General features: G+C 39.6%; 1 protein-coding gene across 1 annotated transcript in view; it reads right to left on the bottom strand.

The window, feature by feature from the left end:
* fam110b (family with sequence similarity 110 member B) overlaps window positions 1-10062 on the bottom strand; it is a 119490-nt gene extending 109428 nt beyond the window's left edge. Inside the window, exon 1 of the mRNA XM_042429690.1 lies at window positions 9962-10062. The gene's annotated coding sequence lies outside the window, so the exon portion shown is untranslated. The remainder of the gene's footprint in view (window positions 1-9961) is intronic.
* Window positions 10063-14096: the final 4034 nt, after the last annotated feature.

Below are 14096 nucleotides of genomic sequence, written 5' to 3'. Positions count from 1 at the left end.
CTTTGCTCCATGCAGATCAATCAGTGTCCTGTTTATAACTTTAATCCCTAATGAAAAAGCGTGAACATTTGAACGTTGATAATAAAATGCGCTGTTGAAATAATTTACCAAATCCCGGCTACATCTGCATTGTCTGTCCGTTCGGTAACCTCTGATTTACAAACACACACTGCACCGACCCCATAAAAAAACGCACACAAACTATCCTGGCTCAGGGGGTTGACATAAGCGAGCGTGTGTGAGAGTTACAGGTACAGACAGGATCAGTCTGGCTGTGCTGTCACGAACCTACATTAAATTGGCAACTATTTTGATAATCCTTTATAGCACTTGTGACGGCATTTCTCACTATTTTGAGAATTTTTACAAACCAAACAATCGATTAATGAAGAAAATAATCAGCAGATTATTCCATAAATATGGATATGAAATATCCATATGAAAAGAATCATTAGTTGCAGTTGAATAAAAACTGTTCAAAGTTCAAGTTCAAAAGAGCTCCACCTCAACCAACTACAACAGTAAAATCCTGCTTTTACATTAGTGCATGAGTAATAATAACCTAATGATATTATATTAACAGTCACAGGGGACATTTTTCTGCATTGAGTGCTTTTACTTTTAATACTTTAAGTACATTTCTGTGATAATACTTACATATTTTTACTTAACATTTTCAATGCAGGACTTTTACTTATAACACAGTACTTTTACAGTGTGGTATCAGTACTTAAGGAAAGGATGTGAATATTTCCTTCATCACTGGTGCTAACATACAAGCTAAGTTTTTACACATACTAACATTAAAAGAAAAAATGTTTCAAGTTTCAACTATAATTAAGTGTTTGTTCAACCAAAAAAACCCTTCTGTTTTCATTCTTTTAAGGTTCATTGTAATTGACAATAATAATAATAATATTTGTGAAATATCGTGTACCACGATACCGTGAAACCATGATATTTGCAGAGACAGTTATCATACCGTGAAAATTTCATACCATTGCAACTAGTGGTGCAATGGATCGTAGTTGATCCGCAATCCGTATAGATCGCCCCCCACAGTTCGGCACGCATGTGAACCATGGATTAATTGCAAAATTTAATGTCTCATTTATGACAACGTAAACAAACTGTTGTAAGTGCAAGTCATGGACAGACAATGTGTCCCTAACAGGGATTTTGAAGAGCGACAACCAAACCAGCATTAATGGGTCCGTAGTGACATCTGCAGGTATGTTTACATGCTTTTTTATGTCAATCAATCAATCAGTCAAATTTTATTTATATAGCGCCAAATCAAAACAAAAGTCATCTCAGGGCACTTTTCACATAGAGCAGGTCTAGACCTTACTCTTTAATTTACAGAGACCCAACAATTCCCCTATGAGTAAGCACTTGGTGACAGTGGTAAGGAAAAACTTCCCTTTAATGTGCTGAGCAGATAATTAGCTATCTAGCTGCTAACTGATGTTAGCGGTGAATGTTTGTTTGGTGGCTCGTTCAACAGACTAAGCTGTAGGACAAGACGTGTGTTCATGTTTGTAAGTTATCAAGTTTTGATGATGTGGACATAGGCTATTTTTTCATTCACTACTATGTTGAAAGAGGAAGGTATCATGCCAAAACCAAGGTACATACCGAACTGTGAACTTAGTGCACCGTTACATCCCTAGAATCACAATTATTTTGGCCAGGATAATAATGACATGAAATTCTCATATTGTCCCATGCCTATGTGTGCGTATGATTTTTATAGCATGACTAACGTTATGTTGACAATTCAATAGCAGATTATCAGAGAAGCACCCCATAGCCTGCTGCTGCCACCACCATTCTTCACCATAAGGACGCTATTAGCCAGGTGATGAGCAGTGCTTGGAATTCTGTCCAAAGAGTTTAATATTTGTCTCATCAGACCAGAGAATCTATTTCCTCATGCTCTCAGAGTCTTTTAAATGCCATTTAGCAAACTTCAAGCAGGCCGAGATTGACTTCCGTCTAGCCACTCTGCCATAAAGGCCTGATTGATGGAATGGAGTGCTACTGAGATGGTAGTCTTTCCGGCAGGTTCTCCCATCTCTGCAGAGGACTTCTGGAGCTCCCTGACCAAGGCGCTTCTTGCCTGGTTACTCAGTTTGGCCTGATGGCCAACTCTAAGAAGAGTTCTGGTGGTTCCAAACTTCTTCCATTTGACAATTATTAAGGCCCCTGTGCTCTTGGGAACACTCAAAGCTCTAGCTTTTGTCCTGACATGCAGTGTGAATTGTGGGACTTTATAAACACAGGTGTGTTCCTTTTTTAACCATGTCCAGTCAATTCAGTTTGCCACAGGTGGACTCCAAACAAGTTCTACACTCATCTCAAGGATATTTAAAGCAAACAGAATGCACCTGACCCCAGTTTGGAGTGCCACAGCAAAGTGTCTGAATAAAATGTGAGATTTCAGTTTCTAAAAACAAAATTTTCACTTTGTCATTATGGGTTATTGGGTGTAGATTGATGGGCAAAATGACAATTTCATCCATTTAAAACTAAATCTACAACACAAAGAAAAAAAAGTATTATCCACATACAAACTTAACAGTAATGAGTCTTGACTATATATAAGGATCAGCTGCTGCAATGCTTAAACTGCTGTGTTGGCTCAAATGGTCAATCTCAATTAGGCTGATATTAAATATGATTAACCTGTCTTAATTGAATTTTATGATGTAATTTATAGTTATAATTAGGGCTGTACGGAATGCTTTCAAGCAATGCTTTCACCATTTGTTGCAATGGTATTTGAACAGCAAAATCAGTATTGGAATATTTGTATCCATCCATATATACTTGTGTGAATATATATATATATATATATATATATATATATATTTTTTTTTTTTTTCCCCCTGGTGGTGGTGGTCCAATAGAAAGAGGGGGGAGGAGAGCAAAGAGAGAGAAGGAGAGACAAGGGACGCAGTGGGGGAGGTGCAAGTGCCTCCTCCTCCTCTCAAACCCACTGGCTGTGGTGTTGCATATACATTGTCGTTCTGCATTCAGCTTGTGCTGAAGCTGCTGCTTCTTCCGGCGGGTCCCCATGCCGCGCTCCTGATTGCCTGTTCTCACCTATGTGTTGATGCTTACAACTGTCTCTCTTTCTGTCTGTCAGAGACTGTCAGAGACAGACAGAGAGAGAGACAGCTGCTGCTCCTTCCCCACCAGAAGAAGCAGCAGCAGCAGCAACAGCAGCTTCAGTGCTAGCTGGAAACAGACTAACAAAACACCAGCAGAACAAGAAACACTGACGCAGCCAGCGGGGCATAGAGGAGGAGGAGGCACCTGCACCATGACTCACCTCTCCCCTGCTGCCTCCATCGTCTCTCCCTCTTTCACTCTCTTCGCTCTCCTCACCCCTTGCTCCTATTGGACCACCACTGCCGTTTCCTCAAGCCCCCCGAGTTTCAAATAAATTCAAATAATTGCTGCTAAAGCTTCGAAGCCCAAAAAATGGTATTTGGGACAGCTCTATTTATAATATGCCATTTATATTTGAAAATATGCGGGTCTTGGAACCCTCAAAAAAATTAAAAATAAGAATTATGGCCAATGAGGCACCTTTCAATGTCAATGTAAGCACAGCAAACCATGGATTTTGTGTACTGTTAAATGCCTAAAAAACATGTATTAACTTGACAAAGTAATCTATCATTGAAAGAAATTACTTTGATGTTTAAAAACTAGATATTATATAGGGACCAGGGTTGGAAATTAACGGGAGCTCGGGTCAAAATGCCCCTAAAAAATGTCAAATATCCCTTGGACTTGAGATGAAGGGGGCTTTTAAAGGTCCTAAAATAAAATGAAACAAACAATTAATACATTTTTCAAAGTGTATCCAGATTTTGCTCTGTATTCAAAGTGCAACTTGGAAATGGCTGGGACAGCTAGCTTTCCATACCTGCACAACCCCTGCCCCCTCGATCAAGCATTGTGAGGTTGTGAGGTAGGGTCCTATGACTTCTGCAATGCGGAAGATAAGGATGGAATGGAGGAATTTGATAATAAAAATGGAATCAACTGTAAAATGTGGAATATTGTGGAATTTGCAAAAATGTGAAAGCAATTTAGAAAGATCAGGGTTTTCCCTGCAGCACCTAAGCTTTTTTCACAGCGCCTAAGCCGAATGAACAGAAACTTGATTGAACTGAACTGATTTGGGGTTGTAGGGAAAACAAAACGGATTCTTTATCGAGTGGATTGAACTCTGACTGACTGTGGAATGAGTTACACACGCATACACTTACCAATGTTGCTATGCTTGCTTGATTTAATATTGAAAACTGAATTGAGTTGTACTGGTTTTAGTGAAGTATATTTCATTGCTATTTGCTTTGTTGATGAGGCCCTCTGACATGGCTAAATCATCCAAAAACTGAAGAATTCAACACTAACAGCTAAATTTAGAGCAAAGCAATATCCAAAGTATAAGCCATGTTTTACCAATGTTATTTTGTGATTATTATTTTTTATGTGACAGATTACTTCAGGCCATAGGGCTTCACGTCTTCATGCTAATGTCTGAGTCACTGGCCCCAGAGTAAGGGGGACAGTGAGACTTTTTGTTTCCCCACTTTCCGGTGTTATTGTTATAAAGCGGTAGCATCTGAAGTCAGGTATTATGGTCACAGCGATAATGTCTAAACTTACTCTAAGATGTAGGAACAATAAGTCCAATCGTAATCAGAACACAGAGGACTGTGAGTAGCCTATTATAGCTTCCAGTTCAGACTAGTTTAAATAATTTGACCACCACATGACAAACATCGGGCCCTATTTTTCATGATAGTGCAATGACCAGTGCAAGCAGCACAGGGACAATTTGGTATTTTCCTGACCTCGAAATTTGCTTTGCCCGTCTGTGTGGTATTGTGTTGCGCAGGAGACGCAAAAAATAGGCAGCGCAAAGCGAGTTGTTGGTCTTTGTGGAAAATGGGTCTTAGACGTCTCAGAGCAACATCTGTTTCTGGAGCAAAGTCACTCCGCTGCCACTTGGTGATTTTATCAAGAAGAGCAAACTAAATACATTGCTCTACATGTGCTGCAATAACAGATTAATACATGAAATATACAGTGCTGCTTGAAAGTTTGTGAACCTTTTAGAATTTGCTCTATTTCTGCATAAATATGACCTAAAACATGATCAGATTTTTACACAAGTCCTAAAACTAGATAAAGGGAACCCAATTAAACAAATGAGACAAAAACATTAAACTTATTCATTCATTTCTTGAGGAAATTTATCCAATCTTACATATTTGTGTGAGATAAAAGTATATGAGCCCTTGCTTTCAGTAACTGGCATGACCCCTTTTTGCAGCAATAACTTCAGCCAAATGTTTCCGGTAACTGTTTATCAGGCTTGGAGGAATTTTAGCCCATTCCTCCTTACAGAACAGTCTCAACTCAGGGATGTTGATGGGCTTCTATGCATGAACTGCCCACTTCAGGTCCTTCCAAAGCATCTCTACAGGATTAAGTTCAGGACTTTGACTCAGCCATTCCAAAACATTATTTTTCTTCTGCTTTAACCATTCTTTGGTAGAGCAACTTGTGCGTTTAGTGTCGTTGTCTTACTGCATGACCCACTTTCTGTTGAGCTTCAGTTCACAGACAGATACATTGACATTTTCCTGTAGAATATGCTGGTATAACTCAGAACTCATAGTTCCTTCAATGATTGCAAGCCGTCCTGGTCCAGAGGCAGCAAAGCAGGCCAAAACCATGATACTGCCACCACCACCACCACGTTTCACAGATGGGACAAGGTTCTTATGCTAGAATGCAGTGTTTGCTCATCATCAAACATAACGCTTTTCATTCAAGCTGAAAAGTTAAATTTCCGCCTCATCCAGTCAGATCATTGTTTCAATTGCCTTCTGGCTCATCCACGTGACTGAGCAAACTGTAAACGGCAGCAATATTCTTTTTGCAGAGAAGTGGCTTTTTTCCTTGCAACTCTGCCATGTACACCATTGATGTTCAATGTTCTCCTGAGGGTGGACTCATGAACACTGACTGTAGCCACTGCAAGAGAGGCCTTTAGTTTCCTAGATGTTACCCTGGGGTCCCTTGTGGCCTCCTGGACTATTACACGCCTTGCTCTTGGTGTGATCTTTGTTGTTAGACCACTCCTGGGGAGGTTAACAATGGTGTTGGATGTCTTCCATTTGTACACGATCTGCCTGACAGTCAACTGGTGGAGTCCAAACTCTTTAGAAATGGTTCTGTAACCCTTTCCAGCTTGGTGAACATCAACAACACTTCTTTTAAGGTCCTCAGAAATCTCCTTTGTTTGGGCCATGACACACTTCCACAAACCTGTGTTGTGAAAGTCAAACTTTGATAGTGAAGACCCAGATTTCTCTTCTTTAAGTTAGGCAGGGCCTCCCAGACTCACCTCTGATTGTCATCCCATTGATTGAAACACCCAACTCTAATTTCCCTTTCAAATGAACTGATAAACCTAGAGGGTCACATACTTTTGCCACACACAAATATGTAACATTGGATCATTTTCCTTAATAAATAAACAAGTTTAAGTTTTCTATTTTATTTGTTTAATTGAGGTCTCTTTATCTAGTTTTAAGACTTGCATGAAAATCTGATCACATTTTACGTCATATTTATGCAGAAATAGAGCAAATTCTAAAGGGTTCACAAACTTTCAAGCAGCACTGTAAGTACTTTATTTCAATTAAACAGTCTTCAACCAAAATTGGCAGGGAAAATAACATTTAATGTGGTCAAAGCATCTGTGTTGATCTGTAAATGAATGTGGGTAATTCTTAAAGTATATGCTTTATACTGTATGAAAAGCTTCTCCTTCAGTTAAACCTCTGCAGCATATATATGAAATATAAGGTGAGAGAACGGTTTAGTAAAACATTGTTTAGGTTGATAACCAGCGGCACTAATTGTGTGATTGTTTTTTGTGTTAACACAGATTTGTAAAATGCCAAAGGCACATTTATTAAGGTAACATTGATTAACTACTGTGTGATTAATTTGATCAATCTTTTAATTTACACAGGAGTCAACATTTTATTTTGCTGTTAATATTATTTTAATTTTAGCCATACTTGTGTCACATCTTGTAAAGAGCCACACAGCCGTGTGTAATGGTCGCACGTAATGACAGCTGTTCTGCTGTTGGATAACCTAAATTGCACTTTTTATTTCCAGTTTGTTTCATTGATAGCTATACAGACTGGTGGAGCAGGCATCATGTTGATATGAAAACAGCTGGTTCAGTGCATGTTTTCATCAATTTTTGGCTCATTGTGGGAGTGCAAATGAGGCTCATGTGCAGGAAGCATGTGCACATGCACCCAGTTCCTCAGTGACTGAGACTTATGAAACAGAATCATGCATATGAAGTAGGGCTGTAGTCAACCAAAGAAAATCTTGGTCAACTAAAATCGTACATAATCTTCAACTAATTGATTAGACGGGGGGGGGGGGGGGGGGGGCTGTAACGGGACAGAGTGCACAGGACACTCGGCAGCCACACATTTCTCTGTTCTGTCTTCAGGTTAGGCTAACCCATTGTTGCTAACTCTGGAGCTAACCCCCTTTACTCTTCCAGCATGTAGGGAAATAACAGACATGACTTTTTATTTACTGACACACTGTAGTCTGTACTGTACATTTACTGCCAGACTGACAACTTACTGCTGACCTTTTCCTCTGGCCCGCTCACAACCACCGTCACTTCTCTGCCCCTCATTCTTTCGCACTCGCTACGCAAACATACTCCTTAATGGAGCCATGCTACCAGTGGTTTCCCAGGCAACGACACAGAGGTTGACTCACATACCGGAACTCACGTACCTTTCTTATTGAATTGTTGAAATTTTATTCATCCACCATATGATTAGACACTCTTTCTGGTGACAAAATGTGCTTACATCGTAAAACACAGGATTCCGCAAATTTAAATGGAAAACACAGGATTTGGGAAAAAATGAAATAGAATCTGGAAAAAATTAAAACGCATTTCATAGGGCTCTATTGTGAGGCAGACGCGGCATCTAATAATGTTAAAGGCAAAGTCATGCTTTCTGTGTTCTACGTCCGTGGACAGCTATGGATTTGCATGCAGATGTGGTTCCATTCATACTTTTTGGGAGTCCGTTCAGACACAGACACGCTCCTCATATGCGCACTAGTAAACAGAGTTGCAGCGTGATTTTTTTCCAGAGTTGTAAAATCCAGTCTGTGAATATTACAGACCGCTGTGCAGTGTTTTTCTGATGAGCCTTTAGACACAATAATCTTACTTCATCAAGACTTGCTGGAAGACTTGCTGGATCGCATTTCAATGTCTCACTGGCACTTTAAAAAACAAACGCTCACACCAACACAGCCTCTTGTATTGCTTTACACAGGGCTGTTTTCAGTCTGAGTGCAGCTGAGGAGTTCCTGTTTGTTCCTGAACAACAAGAAAATGTTGAAAAACGAAAAGCAACAGCTTAATGAGAACAGGAATACAGTACATACAGTAGACAAGACAGGTATTTCTATTTGCTTTTCTAGCACGTGTAGTTGGCATGCTTGCAATGTATACAGTGCATGGTCATAAATTTTGAGCTGCCTGCGGACATCCACCGAGGGATCCGCGCAGACACTCGTGGACATGGGCGGATGACAACATTTACGTCACGCGGACCAACGCAGACCCTCACAGCCATGCCGCTGCTAAAAGTATGAGTTGGCCTTTACATTACTAAAATTGGGCATTTTTTAAATTTGCATACCTGTCACACGTCCAGCTGAGTCACAATCAGTTCAAAATCAAAGCACATTAGAAATCTCAACAATGGCTGACCCTCTCCTGGTCTGCCCTGAGCCTAAAAAAAGTTATCAATAGCATGTTATTTTTAGCCATAGAGTGCTGTAAATAACATGTCAGACAATCAGCAATATTGTTGAGATGCTGAATTGTGATGTAACATTGTATACTTAAACAAATAAAATATGCATTAAATTGGTAAAAATACTCACACAGATATTATCTATTACTGGGATTATAAATCAGTGGGACAATTTTTACCCATTAAATGTTCTTGCATTATAAATTCAGCTGCTACCTTTTGAATATTGGTCTGTCATGCAACATAGAACTAAGGTATTTCCCATCATTTGAAAAAAATGCCCTAGATATTATCCTCAATGCCCCTGAAACATATTTCATGAGGGCAAAAAAGCTTTTGTAAAAAAAAAGTTAACTTCCTACCCTTATTGGGACCACTATGTCACATCTTGAAACTGTCACCTGCCCTAGTCACAGCCACATAGAAGATAAACTAGAAAATAGAAGAGACTAAACACAAAAGTCAACAAAGCACTTGTAAAACACCCCTGAAAATGTAAAAATTCGTTTAAACACAAGAGAAGCCACTGCTACAATCTATAGTCACCACACCACCAAAACACAGTATCCACATGATGAGTACAGGATAGACATGACACAAACACCAATTATTACAGCGTGCGTCTATGCATGTGTGCGTGAGCACGCTGGTGGTGCTGCAATGCAATGCCAAACCCCCACCGACACAGCAGACAGCCATGGATGCAGCGTTATTACAGCACAGAATGTGTCTGTGTTCCTCAGCTGGAAGCTAGCTCTGTCCCGCCACGCTAACACTATAACAACTCTTCATACAGCACAACAGCACACACCAACTACTCACATTACCTCTCTAGCTAAAGCGACGACTGCTGCATTGAATACATGTGACTTTGCTCTTGCCTCTGAGACAGTATGCCGAACAATAGCCATGTTTTCGACATGACTGGAAATGAAGCAAAAAGATAAGTCCTGCGTATCGTCAACCGCGCAGTTGACGTTTCAGTCACTGTAGATATGGCAGACAGCAAGGTTATCATCACACCTGAGCTAATTATCCGTTCTTACCTTAATGTCCAGCTGAAGAAAATAAAAGATGCTGCTGCGGTTTGTATCCGTTAGGTCGGTGTCTGTTCGGCCTGACAGCATCCTGTTCACAGCCAGCAGCACCGCTGTCAAGCCGTATAGCATGAGGACAGATGCTTCCGCTCACACCGTTTACAATAACAGTCGAATTTGTCTGAAATACCCTTGAATCTTGCTTACAATAACTCTGCTGACATTTAAATAAAGGTACACAGATTTACGTGAAAATTTGGCCAACAGAATAGTAAGTAAGCTAGAGGTTGTTTTTTACTATATAAAGCATACATTTACTTTCATAAGATTTAATTTCCCTGTCTGTCTGTCTGCCTGTCTGTCTGACTGTCTGTCTGTCTGTCTGTCTATCTATCTATTTATAAATATTCATTTTAAACGAACCAGTTGACAGAGCTGTCTTCAGTTGATTAAGTGTCTCTGGTTGTTTGATTCTCCTATAATCACTTTTAGACTGGCAGCCTGTTTATCTGTTGTATCTGTTTGATAATTGTGTGTGTTCTGTGTAGTCCTAATGAACGCTCCAGTACAATAAAAATATGCCGTTAATTAAAAAAATATTCACGTGCTATGTAACTTTTAGACATTAACCACTAAATACACTCCAAAATGAAAGAAAAGTGAAACACTCATAAATAAAACTTCCAATATTCATCAAATATGTTATCTCTTTATATCTTTATGAGATATTACAATGGAAATAAAAGAGCTCTCAAGTGGGAGGGTTGTCAGCTGTGTGTAAAGAATATGCTGTAAATGAAAGCATAACAACAGTAATATACTTTTGTGATTGTGTCTATTTCCGGTTGTTATCATCCAAACTCATGCTAGCTTTGCGCAGCTGCCAGCAGGCCAGTCTGCACCGAGACAGATAGTTGCAGCTGAACGGGAGAGCAGACAGACTGACCGTCCCTGTACTGCATTTTACATGCACCTCATGCATTCTCAATCTGATATATGAATCCTCAATGGAATTCCCTATTGGGACTTCCTCATGACTCTATATATTTTTTGTGAGATTTAAGTACATCTCATTGTTGGCCTGTCAGTTCTCCCCTGTGAATATGAATGGAGTGGTCCGGTCATTAAAGGGCCAGTGTCTTGTCTATGACAGCTCAACAGCTTCTCTTTTATCATTGCAAAAGAGGGTACATCTTTCCAATGAGATTGGAGGCTGAGAGGATACCTACATAAAGCTTTTTCAGCTAGCCTTTTTTTTTTTTTTTTTTTTTACCAAGAAGATGCTTCGCACATCTTGCCTCTTTATCTCATGGTTTGGGTGCACATTTCAGTGTGAGGCAGTGATTAAGACCAAGAAACGAATGTGTGTGTAAATTAAACTAAATGTCCACATAGGGCTATTTCTGGTCTAGGGCTATTTGTGGTTTCAGCTAGGCCTCATGGCTCCAATTAAAGGAGTGTTCCAGTCATTTATTGCACTTCCAAGTAATATTGAGGCTCCAAAATGGTTAGATAATGGTTTTACAATAATGCAACTTCATAACATCTTTTATTTGAACCCCCATTTGACTGGATGATGTACTTTTGAGTTATAACAACTTCCTGTTTCACAGAGAAATTCGACGCATTGCCACGTCAAGGGTAGTTAAAGTGGGGGGCATATAACTTCCTTTTGCCAGTAGGTGGCACTATTTCTATGATTCAACATTGTACTGTGCATGTCTTAAGCTGTAGACTCTTATCAAATGTGAAATTTGGAAAAGATCTGACTATGTGGAGTCAAGTTACAAGAGTTTGTTTTGCAATGGCGAAATATCAAAATTTGCTGCATCATCACGGCAACAGTGTTCAACGAAAACTCACAAGCTTCACAATATGGCATAACCAACGTCTTAAAGCTGACCAAATTTAAAGTGGATCTGTTAAACCTGCTAGACAGAGGTTGTAAAAGTACAGCACCTGTAACTTCCTGTTGCCAGTAGGTGGCGCTATGACTATGACTTATTATGGACACATAGATGTGTTTAGGTCGGGACCTTTAAAATTAGGGCAGATTGGACGATGTGCGTTAAAGTTGTGACAACTTCCTGTTTCATGGCGAAACGTCAAACTTTGCCGCCACGGCAAAAGCGTTCAATGAAAACTCAAGATCGTATGGCATGAAATGATGGTAAAGAAAGACTATGGCAGAACACAAGTAAAATGAATTGATTAAGGGGATTCCAGATATATCTACATTTAAAAATATTATTTGAAACATGGGTAAACATTTGAATATTTGAGGATGAGGATCTTCTAATACCCTTGAAGAATGCTTTCTTCAGAAAAAGGGTTTTTCAAAAGCAAATGGTTCTGGGTAGAACCTCAGCCCTTCAAGCCCTTCAAGAAGAACCCTTTTGGAACCCTTACTTCTAAGGGTCTATGTACAAGCCTAAGGCCCAACAGAGATGCACTACCTCCCTGCCACTTTGATTTCACTTTTATTTCAGCGTCAAGGTTGTTCTGATGGATACTGGTTGGTGTGGTAAAAAGGGTAGACTGACCGAACACATCAGGTTCAATTCCTGTTGGTCCATTCAGATCTCCAATTAGCACATCTCCCTAGACTTGGAAATAGCTGATTTCTTAATGGAGAGTTTAAAAAATGAGTATCTTCCTCAAAATCAGGAGAATCTGCTAGGGGTATAAAAGCAGATCCCTATCAGTTATGCCCAGGGTTTGATCTAAATGTTACCAAATGTGTGATTTACCCTGTTTCACTGGTGAGAGCTGAAAGTAAAATCTCCTTCATATCACACCAAGAAACACCCCATACTGTAGGCCATATGTGGAGGAAAGAGAGTAACTACGTTACCACCGTAGTGCATAGCCTGGCTTAAAAAATACCTGCAAAGTGCGTGAAACACCAAAATTATCAACTGAAAACTACACATGAACCAGAAGTAATGCAAACTCTCGTATACATACAAAATATAGTGAATGTGCAGCTTCACAGCAGTGGGAAGGGGAGAGTTGCAAAAGCTGCAGCTCAGTCACTATCACAACAGATCAGAGAACAAAAAGAAAAGGTTATGTTTAGCTGGATAAAATAAAATAAAATTAAGCCAGCCTACCTTAATACACAAATGATGCTGCATTAAACAATGGCTTGAAGTAAGGCAATATCTGGGTTTACCGACAGGAGATGAGCAGACTAACGTTTACAATTGCTGGGAGACCAGATCACCATGAAACTCTGTGTGTGTGTGTGTGTGTGTGTGTGTGTGTGTGTGTGTGTGCGCGTGTGTGTGTGTGTCTGTGTGTGTGTGACCCAGTGTCCCTGCACCAGCTACGCCATCATAGGTAGCCGTTATTAGTATACACAGAGCAATTACACGTCCGTGGTGTCCGCAACTGTCTGTGTAAACGTCTGCTCGGGACTTTAAATGAAGTTGTAACCGGATTAGCTCGCACTGCTGTGCTGAAGTAATACACGTTTACAGGTATGTTCTTACTTAAACAGTTAGTCCAACGGTGTAAGATATGATTGTCATTGTGACATTGTTTGTAATTGAATTTTGTAGAAATACAATGTTACATTTTTGTTTAAATTAGTGTGGGGACAGGTTGCATTGAGCTACATAATGATGCCTTCAAGTGCTACTTGAAAAAATACTATAAGGTGTATGTAATTAATTAATTAATTTCATACTTGTAATGTATTCATACTTCATTACTTCATGTGTTCAATACTTGTGAAGCAAGAGTGTGCGGGAAATTGGTATAGCGCTAGTGGAAAATTTTCATTCTTTAGGCAAGTGGTTCTCTACTGCTGGGTCTGGACCACAGGTGTGTAGGAAGAAAATATATATATATTTTTTTTGTTTGGAAATGTAATGGATATCCGCTACAGTGCTGTTATTCGGAACTATCCACTGCAGCATGTAAGCAACACTAGCTTCATTAATGGCAAGAAAATAACAGTTCCTAGCTGCACAACATGGACAAATGCAAGTATGACAATCACTGTACTGAACCTGTTTTTTATTTATGTTACATCAAGTAAACGTTTCTTCTCTTTTACCTTTTTCAAAAAAGCAACTAAATGTTTTATCATCCTGTTGTTAGTATTAACAGCCTTTTGTAACTTTGTCAGACAGCTTGG

The sequence above is a fragment of the Thunnus maccoyii genome, chromosome 12, assembly GCF_910596095.1.
Source record: "Thunnus maccoyii chromosome 12, fThuMac1.1, whole genome shotgun sequence".
Lineage (NCBI taxonomy): Eukaryota > Metazoa > Chordata > Actinopteri > Scombriformes > Scombridae > Thunnus > Thunnus maccoyii.
This window is presented reverse-complemented; position numbering and strand designations above follow the sequence as displayed.